Source organism: Rhinopithecus roxellana, chromosome 8, assembly GCF_007565055.1.
Source record: "Rhinopithecus roxellana isolate Shanxi Qingling chromosome 8, ASM756505v1, whole genome shotgun sequence".
In the NCBI taxonomy this organism is placed as follows: domain Eukaryota; kingdom Metazoa; phylum Chordata; class Mammalia; order Primates; family Cercopithecidae; genus Rhinopithecus; species Rhinopithecus roxellana.
In genome coordinates, this window is record NC_044556.1 from 19,961,234 (window position 1) to 19,973,165 (window position 11,932).

An 11,932-nucleotide genomic window follows, 5' to 3' on the forward strand; every position below is an offset into this window, starting at 1 on the left:
GAAAAACCTGGGAGCTGTTGATATTGAAGCAGGGAAATATGAGCAACTTGATGTAGACTGAAAAGACAAGAAAAAGAAAAGAGGAAGGGAGGGAAGGAGAGGGGAGGAAAGGAAAATGGAACCTTGGAAAATGTCAACCCATAGGGATCAAGCATTCAAAAGGAAGACTGGGCCGGGCACTGTGGCTCACGTCTGTAATCCCAGCATTTTGGGAGGCTGAGGCAGGTAGAGCACCTGAGGTCAGGAGTTCAAGACCAGCCTGCCCAACATGGCGAAACCTTGTCTCTACTAAAAATACAAAAAGTAGCCGGGCGTGGTGGTGCACGCCTGTAATCCCAGCTACTTGGCGATGGGAGTATGCAGCTAAGGCAGGAGAATTGCTTGAACCCATGAGGCAGAGATTGCAGTGAGCCAAGGTCGTGCCAATGCACTCCAGCCTGGGCAACAGAGTGAGACTCCATCTCAAAAAAAAAAAAAAGAAAGAAAAGGAACAAAATGGAAGACTGAAGAGACATCTGGAACATAAGAGGAAAACCAGAAGAACTCATTTCAGGGAAACCAAGAAAAAAAATGGGGGAAAAAGGAAAGTAAAGCAGCAAATGCAACTTTGCACTCCGCACTTCACTCCGCACTTGGCACCTCTTCTAGCACCTCATGGGGGTGTGGTGGGCGTGGGAGCCAGCAGCAGGCAGGAGAGTAAATGGGAGGTGAGAAGAAAAGCACCAAGAGCTAAAACACATTAGCCTCAGTGACAAGCCTCAGTGACAAGAGTTATCAAAGATTATGTAACATCAGGAAAGTCTTATTCAACACTCTGTGGAAGTGTAAGGTATGAGAAACAGGAACTAAGACCTGCCGGGGGTGATCTTCTGGCGGTGGAAAGGAGATTTCTTAGTTAACACCTAGGTCTCACAGGACCACTAATCCTGAAACTAGCAGTAGGCATCCTGAAAGGCTAGTTGGCTTCTGACAAGTGCTGAGGACAATATATTCACCCACACATCATCCAAATGCTAGGCTTCGCACCTCCATACCTTTCCCACACTAATATCCCTAATTTTCTCCTCCAGCAGAATAATGCTGGGCAGCAGGGACTACATTTCAGTTCAAAGCATGGTAAAAAAAATTCACATAACAAAAACCACAGCACCACTACCAGGTTTGATGCTGTGGGCCCATAACCTGGGACCATTTAGGCAGGAAAAGGCTTTACCAAAAACACAAGCTGGGTCCCGGAACACTGGACCCAAACGCCTTCATGTCAGCAAAAACTACCTAAATGTTCTTCTGTTTTGCTCTATGAGAAACAAAAAGAAGCCGAAGGAGGAACAAGCCTTTAATCCTAAAATTATTCTTAATTTCCAATACAGAGCATTTCAGAAAAATCTGAAAGCCACCAGAAAAACTAGCAGATTCTTTAAAATGTGTGTCTACAGTCCTTTCTCCTTTACCCTCTGCAAAAAAAGCAATCCAACTCCCAAATGATCATTTTTCTTGGCTTAATTTCACTATTTTTTGTGATACATAATTGGAAACAGACTACTTTTTCCTGGCTTTAGAGAACAGGATCTTCAGGGTTACAAGAGTTGCCAACTACAGAACCTCAACCTTAGCAAAATTTCTTTTGCAAACATCTTACCTATCTACCTACTTGAAATATATATTAACTCCAAAGAAAACACTTAAATCCCCTATTATTATGCAAAAGTGGATTTTCTCCCAACAAATTAGACACTCCCCTCCTTTTCCTAGCCTCCCTACCCACAGAAATCCTGCTCTGTGTTCAGCTATCTCCCATTTAAACATGACCAAAAGCCCTCACCAGCATGGTATCTAGATGGGATACCTTTTGGAAGCATTTTCTTTTTTCTTCATATTTTCTTTTTTTTTTTTTTTTTTTTTTTGGTGGGGACAGGGACAAGGTCTCACTGTGTCACCCAGGCTGGAGTGCAGTGATATGATCATGACTCACTGCAGCCTCGACCTCCTGGTTCAAGCAATCCTCCTGCCTCAGCCTTCTGAGAAGCTACAAGCACACACCACCACGCCTGGCTAATTTTTAATTGACATTTTCAGGAATTTAGTAGAATTGGTTCTACAGGAAAGCTCCTTATTTAGCCCACACAGTGAATGAAATTAAAACCTGGAACATCTTAGAGAACCACCACTCTAACAATGAAATAAAGATGCCACAAATTGAAAAAAGATATAAATATGGAAAAATGTGAAATGCAACTAGTAGGTCATCCTTCCCCTAGCTCCTGTGTCAAAAACATGATACATCCAATGGCTGTACAGCTATTGTAATGAATAATGAGTATGACAGCTTAAAAGCTCAAAGACAAGTGTCTTTACAAAATGGGTTGTTGGCTTAAGTATTTTTTTCAGGATTCAGATGATTTATCACGAATACATAACAAGTAACTATCTCTCTAAAGTCTCGAAAATAAGAAAATGAATAGGAATGTCTATTCAGAAAGGCTTTGGCAAAAAGATAGACCAGCAATAGGAAACATGCCCATTTAGATCAGAAACTTCTCCCACACACATAGGGAAGACCTTATACTGCAATGATGCAAAATGTATGTAATGAGTCAACGGTGCTTTCCCTCAAAGTTAAATTTAATTTGCCAGCCAACTGCACAAAATCTAATATAACAAAATGAGATACTTATTCTTTATGGGGAGTCAGAAGAGTTTTGTTTTAAAGAAAAAACCATAAAAGAGATAACTCACAGCAACACAGTGAGTACCTTACAAAAGTACTCAGGGTACCACATGAACACAAGGCTGTGATTAGAATCTAAGTTTTTCACCTCAAATAACCTTCCAAGAATGAAAAGGGAAAAAAAAAAAGCCACATTATGCTCCAGCAATTATCACACAGTTAGTTAATTATAAAATGAAATTTCCAAATAGTCTCCAGAGTATTTTTGCATCCAAGGACCAATATCACACTGTCAAAACAATAAATCACTAAAAATGCTAACAAAACGAATACTCCCAGAAGGGACCCTTTTCACTTGCCAGATGGATTTAAGTATTCATCAAGTTTCCATTAGCAAAATAGTATGATACAAATTTAAAAAGAAATCCAGAGTTCTACTAGACCCTCCACCTGGCCCATGTGATGTTCTCACCTATAAAAGGTAGTGAGTCATGCCTGTGGAACTGCAGACCTTCGCCCAAGGCAATCGGATCCACAGGAAAGCTCAAGGACTAATATCTGTAAAGATTGTTTTCTAAAGATCATTTTTCGAGGACTAATCAACTTAAATGTGTTTTTACAAATGATCCATCAGCAATTTTACACAAAAAACCTGACCTTCGGCAATATACCAGAGAAATGAATTATGTGCCTGGAAGGACAGAAAAGCAGGTGTTTCATCCTCCTGCAAATAGCACCCAACTCCAAAGGCCCCTTTCACTAGGAGTCCAATGTCCAGAGAGTATACGCTTCTTTATAATCATTTTTTTAAGTAAAGATAGAGCTAACATTTCAGACTTAATTCTAAATTATTACCTTGGCAACAGTTTAACATTAAAGTCGGCTTGTGGGCGTGGTGGCTCACACCTGTAAACTCTGCACTTTGGGAGGTTGAGGCAGGGCAGATCACTTGAGGCCAGAAGTTTGAGACCAGCCTGGACAACATGCAAAACCCTGTCTCTACTAAAACTACAAAAATTAGCCAGAGGAGTGGCCCCCGCCTGTAATCCCAGTTACTTGGGAGGCTGAGGCACAATAATCGCTTGAACACAGGAGGCAGAGCTTGCAGTGAGCCAAGATCACACCACTGCGCTCCAGCCTAAGCGACAGAGCAAGACTCTGTCAAAAAAAAAAAAAAAAAAAAAACCATTAAAATCTAAGTCTAAAAATCAACTTTGCCAGGCTCTGCATATAACTAAATCCTCTTCCCAGGCTGGAAGAAGATTTCAACATAACAGAAACACCAGCACAAAAACCAGACATTAAGCTCCCTGTCCTGCCCTCCTCCACACCAAAAAAATTATCTTCAGCAGGGCACATTAGGATGGCCTGAAGGCATGGTTCTGGGGCTCTTGTTCCAGACCTTCTGTTTTAAATATGGTCTCTATCCCTCATAAGCAGTTGTCAGCCTATTAAGTCTTCATCTTTGGCCTGAAAAACTGAAGAATAAAAAATGAAGAATAAGTTCCAAATGAGAGTAGCCTCATGCAGAATTTATATTAATGTTGTTTCAAAAACACATTTTGGTTGAGAGAGCAAGACATCAAAATCATTATTCAACAGGGGAGGAAGAATGCTTGGAAATTTGTGCTGATTCTTAAGAAAGGACTTTGCAAGCAGAGAAAAAGCTCAATGTCAGTTAACAAACAAATGTACTATTTCAAAAGATATAAAATAAGAAATCTAGAAATGGACAGAGCCCAGGAAATGAACCCAGATCCTTCTTGTAAGGCCCTTCCAAGCTGTGTTGATTTATTTCAGCTTGACTAGAAACTGAACAAATTAGCAACAGCTTGTGTTTTATGAAATGCTGCAAAGAAACAATGCTATCATTCCAAGTGTTACTCTGAAGATGTAGAACCACAGAAATTACTGCTATGGCTCTTGGTACACTTAATTTTCTTCCTACAGAAATGCCCTCACTCAATCTGCTGAAGGCTCACTGTTATGTGTTAAAGGTTAGCTTTTCATATAACCTAGATTCACTATTAAATTCCAAATTGTTTATATTCCTAGTGGCAATACAAGATTGCTTTTACCTTAAAGGTCCCTAAAAACATTTATCTAACTCAAGTTATGCAAATTTCAAAAAAGTTAACATTTTTAAAATTTACAATTGTTTTAAATAAGTTTAAAAATATAAGAAAAATGCTCCAGTAGACTGATGGAAATGGCAATAAAATCACTTTTAAATAACTGTTAAGACTGAAAAAGAAGACTGTCCTTTAGTAGCTAATAAATCTGATAGCCAGGAGCAGTGGCTCATGCCTGTAATCCCAACAATTTGAGAAGATGAGGCAGGAGGATTACTTGAGCCCAGGAGTTCAAGACCAGCCTGGGCAACATAGTGAGACTCTGTCTCAAAATATATATAAAAAAATATATTATACATATTTTTAGATTATATATTAGATTTTATATATGTAAGATTTTACATATATTTATATATATTTTTTATATGAATAAGTATATAAATAAAAATAAAAAATAAATCTGACAGTTACAATTTTCAACCAACAGCAATGAAAGCACCACAAAAAATACATTTCAAAATGAATTATCAAGAACGGGGTAATTCAAAATGACCACAGAGCAGAATCATCCAGGCAAAATATTACAGCAAAGTTACTACATACACAGCCACTGTCTAAGCTCTAACTGTTCTGTCTGTTAAACTTAAAATGTAAAGTCAGGTCCTTTCACAGATTTTTGAACCCAGGAAATTGGTCATCACTTATATACTAAAGAAGTCAGCAGTGATCACCTTCTTAAAACTCAAAGGACAGTTCAGTTCCCTGGGCTCTTAGGCTCCGATTCTGCCCTCAGAAAAACAAGCACTCACCTGACTTTTACAAGTCACAACCAAGTTTGCATGCAAGAGAGAAAAATTAATTCCTCTGAGTCTTAAAAAGAATGGGAAAAAAAAAAAAGAATGGAGCAACACTTTCCTTCAAGCAAACGAAAGGCTTTCTGTAAGAAACCCCTAAGCAACCTGAAGGCATTTTGGCCCCCCGCTGTCAGAGCACTGAATAAGGACAATTAATTTGCCAAGCTCCAAGACCAGGAACCATAAGCCTAGTAGGGAGTAGGAGGTTATAAGTGTTTGTTGAATTACTTGAGTAAACTAGAGCAAAGCACAGAAGACTAAATGAGATCCTAAATAAATGCTACTCTGTAGTATAAGTGCAATGCTTAGATTTAAAAAGAAGGGACTAGACTAATTTTAAAAGTTATTTTAAACTAGGATCCATGGGACCCTAATGTGGTAAATGTAATAAAGGTAAATCAACACTACATAATACGGGGCCTGGCACAGTGGCTCACACCTATAATCCCAGCACTTTGGGAGGCTGGGGCGGGTGGATCATGAGGTCAGGAAATCAAGACCATCCTGGCTAACACGGTGAAACCCCATCTCTACTAAAAATACAAAAAATGAGCTGCGCGTGGTGGTGGGTGCCTGTAGTCCCAGCTACTCGAGAGGCTGAGGCAGGAGAATGGCGTGAACCCAGGAGGCAGAGGTTGCAGTGAGCCAAGATTGCTCCATTGCACTCCAGCCTGGGTGACAGAGTAAGACTCTGTCTCAAAAAACAAAAAAAACCTACATAATACGCAAGAAACAAGAAAGGAAACTGGCCTACAAAACTACAGACAAAAATCAAAAACCTTTTTTTTTTTTTTTGAGACAGAGCCTCGCTGTCTCCCAGGCTGGAATACAGTGGCATGATCTCAGCTCACTGAAACCTCCACCTCCTGGGCTCAAGGGATCCTCCCACCTCAGCCTCTGGAGTAGCTGGGATTACAGGTGTGCACCACCACACTCGGCAAATTTTGTATTTTCTGTAGAGACTGGGTTTCGCCATGTTGGCCAGGCTGGTCTCAAACTCCTGACCTCAAGTGATCCACCTGCCTCGGCCTCCCAACATGCTGGGATTACAGGCATGAGTCACCACACTCAGCCAAAAACTTTTTTTAAAAGTCAAGTTTGATTTTCCAAGCATATTTATTCTTATTGTTTATATTTACAGGTATAAGTATTCATAGACACATCACACCTATACTAGTATCAAATATGATACATCTGAACTATTACTATACTTGAATATTAACATAAGCCTCTGAGGAATGCACAGCAATAGAACTGCTGTTATTTAGGATTACTGATCCCCTATTGTCTTGCACTTAGAAGATGTTAATGAAAGATGACAGGATTGTGAACACACCAACCTCCCTGAGAACAAATTCATTATATTCAGTTTTCTACAAAAGACAAATGAGGATCATTACAAAGCATTCACAACAAATTCCTCTAGATTTCCGGTTCTCCTAGATAAGTTGAAATATTATACGGCCGGGCGCGGTGGCTCAAGCCTGTAATCCCAGCATTTTGGGAGGCCAAGGCGGGTGGATCACGAGGTCAGGAGGTCGAGACCATCTTGGCTAACACAGTGAAACCCCGTCTCTACTAAAAAATACAAAAAAATTAGCCGGGCGTGGTGGTGGGCACCTGTAGTCCCAGCTACTAGGGAGTCTGAGGCAGGAGAATGGTGTGAACCCGGGAGGCGGAGCTTGCAGTGAGCCGAGAGCCGGGATCGCGCCACTGCACCCTAGCCTGGGCGACAGAGCAAGACTCTGTCTCAAAAAAAAAAAAAAAAAAAAAAACTAGATAAATAATGCAAATAATATATGAATACTACACAAACTGTGAAGACTAATAGCACATATAAACTTATATTTGGGAAGCACCACTAGGTAATGAAAGGGCTTCAAATGTGAGTCAGACACAATACCCGCCCTCAAGAAGTTCACGGTGTGGGCCGGGCGCGGTGGCTCAAGCCTGTAATCCCAGCACTTTGGGAGGCCGAGACGGGCGGATCACGAGGTCAGGAGATCCAGACCATCCTGGCTAACACGGTGAAACCCCGTCTCTACTAAAAAATACAAAAAACTAGCCGGGCGAGGTGGCGGCCGCCTGTAGTCCCAGCTACTCGGGAGGCTGAGGCAGGAGAATGGTGTAAAAAACCCGGGAGGCGGAGCTTGCAGTGAGCTGAGATCCTGCCACTGCACTCCAGCCTGGGCGACAGAGCGAGACTCCGTCTCAAAAAAAAAAAAAAAAAAAAGAAAAGAAATATTATTCAAACTACACAAAATTAGTTTACATTCAAACTTCACGTTTTAAAGAGATGGGGTCTCACTATATTGCCCAGGCTGGTCTCGAACTCCTTGGCTCAAGTGATCCTCCTACCTCAGCCTCCCGAAGCGCTGGAATTACAGGTGTGAGCCACTGTGCCTGGCCTAAACACCACTTACGGAAACAAATTGAAAAAAAACTGTATGTGTGTTTATTATCTGTCCAGCCACCATGGAGTTCTTGACATATAGTCAACACACATGCCCTGTCCTCAAGGTCATTCTTAATCAGTTCAAATTAAATCTAGTCCTCCATTATAAACTCCAAAAGCAACTTGGTTATTTTGCTAGATATTTTGCCCTCCCCTTTCAAAATATATGTTTAATACTCTAAAAACGGGTTTATGCGCCTTATAGATATCAACAGTGTGTTATGCTCCCCCTATTGACTAATATTCAAAATAACAATGAACTCTCCAGGGGTTTCCTTTGAAGTGCTGGGGTTCAAAAAGTATGTTAGTGATTTTTATATTTAAAAACATGAGCTGAATCAACAGTTGTTAGGCAAAGCTGCCATGTAACGGTCAGATTCCATCAAAACAGGAAAAATTAAAGTTGACAAATGACAAACCGAAGGGCCAAAAAAAAAAATGCTCAAGCCTTGAAACACTAAACAATGCAGAAATAAAGCCAAAAGCAAAGAACAGCAAGAAACAGAGCAACATCCTTTAACTGACACAATGGCATGAAATCAATTTCATGTTAATAGCCCTTAAGGGGGTAAGAATTATTTCCCTGCCTCCTGTGCCAACCCCAAGCTGTTTCCTAAGGAAGCCAAGTAATGGTGATCAACAATGTCTGGAGAATTAATAAAAGAAATTAAGAATAAAAATCCATGTTGGCCAGGCGTGGTGGCTGACGCTTGTAATCCCAGCACTTTGGGAGGCCGAGGTGGGTGGATCATGAGGTCAAGAGATCGAGACCATCCTGGCCAACATGGTGAGACGCCATCTCTACTAAAAATACAAAAGTTAGCCGGCGTGGTAGTGCTCGCCTGCAGTTCCAGCTACTCGAGAGGCAGAGCCAGAAAAATCTTTTGAACCCGGGAGGTGGAGGTTGCAGTAAGCCGAGATCGCACCACTGCACTGCAGCCTGGGGACAGAGCGAGACTCTGTCACATACACACACAAAAAAAATCCATGTTAATTAATATAAGTCAGAGTTCTATTTATAATTATTTGGGGCCAGTGTTAGAGGAACTTTAATTCGGCACCCTCATAAGTATGTAAAATCACCTAAATTCATTGCAGATACCTTATGTGTGTTTCAAGAAATATGCGTTCAGCTCAAATAGAAAGCTGAAAGATGGGAGAAGATGCATGGGCTATGAACACAAATCTATGTACACACAAATCGGCCTGCACTTGCCGCTCTCCGCTGAGGGAGGAAGCTAGTTTTGGAGTCAGAACTAACAGAAAATTGTGTATGATCTTGCACAAGTAACTTAACCTCTAGCGTCTTATCTGTAAAATAAGGTTATTAATAGTGCTTTTCCCACAGAGATGCTGTGAGGATTAAGTGCACACAGTATGGGCTTAGTAAACGTTAGCTGTCATTATCATCCAAAAGAAACAACTGAGTTCACACTGAAATAACTGTTTGCAGTCTGAGTACCATTCAGGAAGAAGAAATGGTCTTGACGTGTTTTTACTACCTGTGGAGACTTCTCTCAAACCGCTCACTTCTTCGGAAGGACGTAAAACTCAGAATACGCCCGGTTCCCCAGCACAGCCTGTCACTCCTACTATCCTCTGCCCTCGCCGCTCCTATCCTGCCACCGCAGGGCTAACGGCAAGCAGCGCTAACATCAGTGCGGTGGTTACTCTGTGCCAGGCACTGTTGTAGCACCTTACACACATTAAATCATTCGATGCTCACAGCAACTTTACGGGGCAAGTACTACTACTATCCCCACTTCACAGCTAGGGAAATTGAACGGTTTTCTTCTTCCAGCTTTTTGTGAGGACACCAAATCCACTAAGTTCTACTTTGCCAAGGTAATTCATGTTTGACACGTCCACTCCTGACACTATGCGATTCTGCAAAGCGGGGCAAATGCCCTAATAAGATCAAGTCTGCAAGCAGATTCTTCTAGCGACAGTCCAAGATTTCCAAGTTTGTCCTAACCAAATGAATACAGAAGAGAGCCTTCAAAATAAACCGGGGCGCGTTCTCTGCGTGGGGGGGGGGGGGGGGGCCGAGCTGCAGCTTGCGGCGCAGCCCGCAAGGCACCCTGAGGGCGCGGTCCGCGGCGAACGCAAACCGCGTCCGTGCACTAGTCCGAGAGCCACAGCCTGGGCCACGGCAATTAACTGCGAACCCACAACAAACCATTCCCACCGACGCTGTCACGCGTCCGGAGGGAAGTGGCTGCCGCGCCCCGCAGGAGTCAGAAGGACCCGCGGAGAGGAAGAGTGAGGGCGTGCGTGGAGAATTTCTCCCCAGCACTGCGCATAGTCCGGGGCACTGCCTGCCCGTGCGGCCGCTCCCCACGCACCGCTGGCCACCGGTGCCCGCTCCCCAGAGCGTAAACACTCCCCCACCAGCGCCGCCCTCCCAAGTGCGGAGGTCCCAGCTGCTGGAGCGACCCTGGCCGGAAAGTAGGCACTGGCAGCCCGCGCCGCGCGGACGGGCACCGTGCAGCCTGCAGAGCCCACAGCCCGGGAGGGCTGCAGCGCCGTGGGGCTGGGCTGGCACGTACCTCGGAGGCGGTGTGTCCAGCGGAGATCCACCCGCGGCAAGTTGGAGGCAAGCGGCGTAAAGTTTCCCCGCCCAGCGCTCGGCGGCGGCGAGCTCGGGCAGCTGCTGCGCCGCGGCACAACTACGCCATCCGGACCCGCTGAGGACTCTCACCTCCTGCAGGGAGCTCCGGGAATCGCGCAGGGAAAGTGGCTGGGGCGCGAGAGCCGCCGACTGGCCTCCTTCACTCACTGGGAAGAGGAAAGTGCCGCTCGGCGTCCCCGAAACCCTCGATTACCCCCATCAGGCCGACCCGGCGCACTCGCCCTCCCTAGCACACACGCGGGCGGGGACGGGCAGGACGCCACAGCAATCAGCGCGCGGGGGGAAGGGCGCTCCTCGGCCGGCCCCACCGGGGGCTCTCGGCCGCCCAGAAACTCCTCCTCCCGCCTCCCGCCTCCTTTCTCCTCCCACTTTGCCTCCGCGGCTGATGGATGAGCCCCGAGTGCTGCTCGAGCCTGTGTTTCCCTTCGGGCCGAGGAGGCAGAGAGAGAAGGGGCTAGGGGAGCGGCCGGGCTCAGCGCGCCCGGGTTGGGGCGGCCCCTGTCCTAGGGGAACCGCGGGGGACACGCGGACGCGAGCTGCGGGGACTCGCTCCCTCAAACGAGGTCCTTCGAACTTTCCAGGACTCCCTGCAAGAGTTGGGTTTTCATTTGGTTCCTTGGTCTTTATATAAAAGTTATGAAACCTCAGATAATCTGATCACAGCCTCTTGCCCTCTCCCCAGCACAGCTCCCCCATGCACACATTCATTCTGTCCCTGTGTTTTTTCCCAACCTCCGGTCCTGCTTGTTGTCACGCTCTGATGCTGGGGGCCGGCGGAGTCTTGCCTCTTCCTCTCTAGTAGCTAAGACTGTATTACCCAGTCGTTCCCCCGCTAGCTAAATAAATTAATACGAATAATGGAGCTAGGTCAGCATTACCGGCGTTACCCGGTGGTAGGCGGGATATGAACTACAGTCTCGGCGGGGCAACGTCCTAAGCACCTGTGCCTGTGAAGTACACGCTGCAGAAGCTGAATGCAGGCATCAGAACACCACTTTGATACTCTTGCTTACGCCCAGTTTTTCCTATTAAAAAGTATACTTAAGTAACAGGACATTGTTTTACAAACAGGCAGGTTAAATGACCGTGGACTGACAGGTTTCAAAGACCAGACTTCCAGTCTTGAGTACTGTGCGACTTTCCACAAATGGCTAATGGCTAATACTTGTCAAGGCTCAGTTCAAATGATGGGCTTGGCCTAGTTCTTCCAGTTCTAAAAGGCTATGGACCTATGCCTTCTTTTTTTTTTAA

The 11,932-nt window shown here is 44.5% G+C and overlaps 1 protein-coding gene across 3 annotated transcripts in view; it reads right to left on the reverse strand.

The window, feature by feature from the left end:
- Positions 1-11,000, reverse strand: part of TGFBR3 (transforming growth factor beta receptor 3) — a 215,599-nt gene extending 204,599 nt beyond the window's left edge. For 2 of the 3 annotated variants that reach the window (XM_030935974.1, XM_030935972.1), the window contains exon 1: positions 10,599-11,000. The gene's annotated coding sequence lies outside the window, so the exon portion shown is untranslated. The remainder of the gene's footprint in view (positions 1-10,598) is intronic. The other variant, XM_030935973.1, reaches the window with a different exon arrangement.
- Between the last annotated feature and the right edge of the window lie 932 nt (positions 11,001-11,932).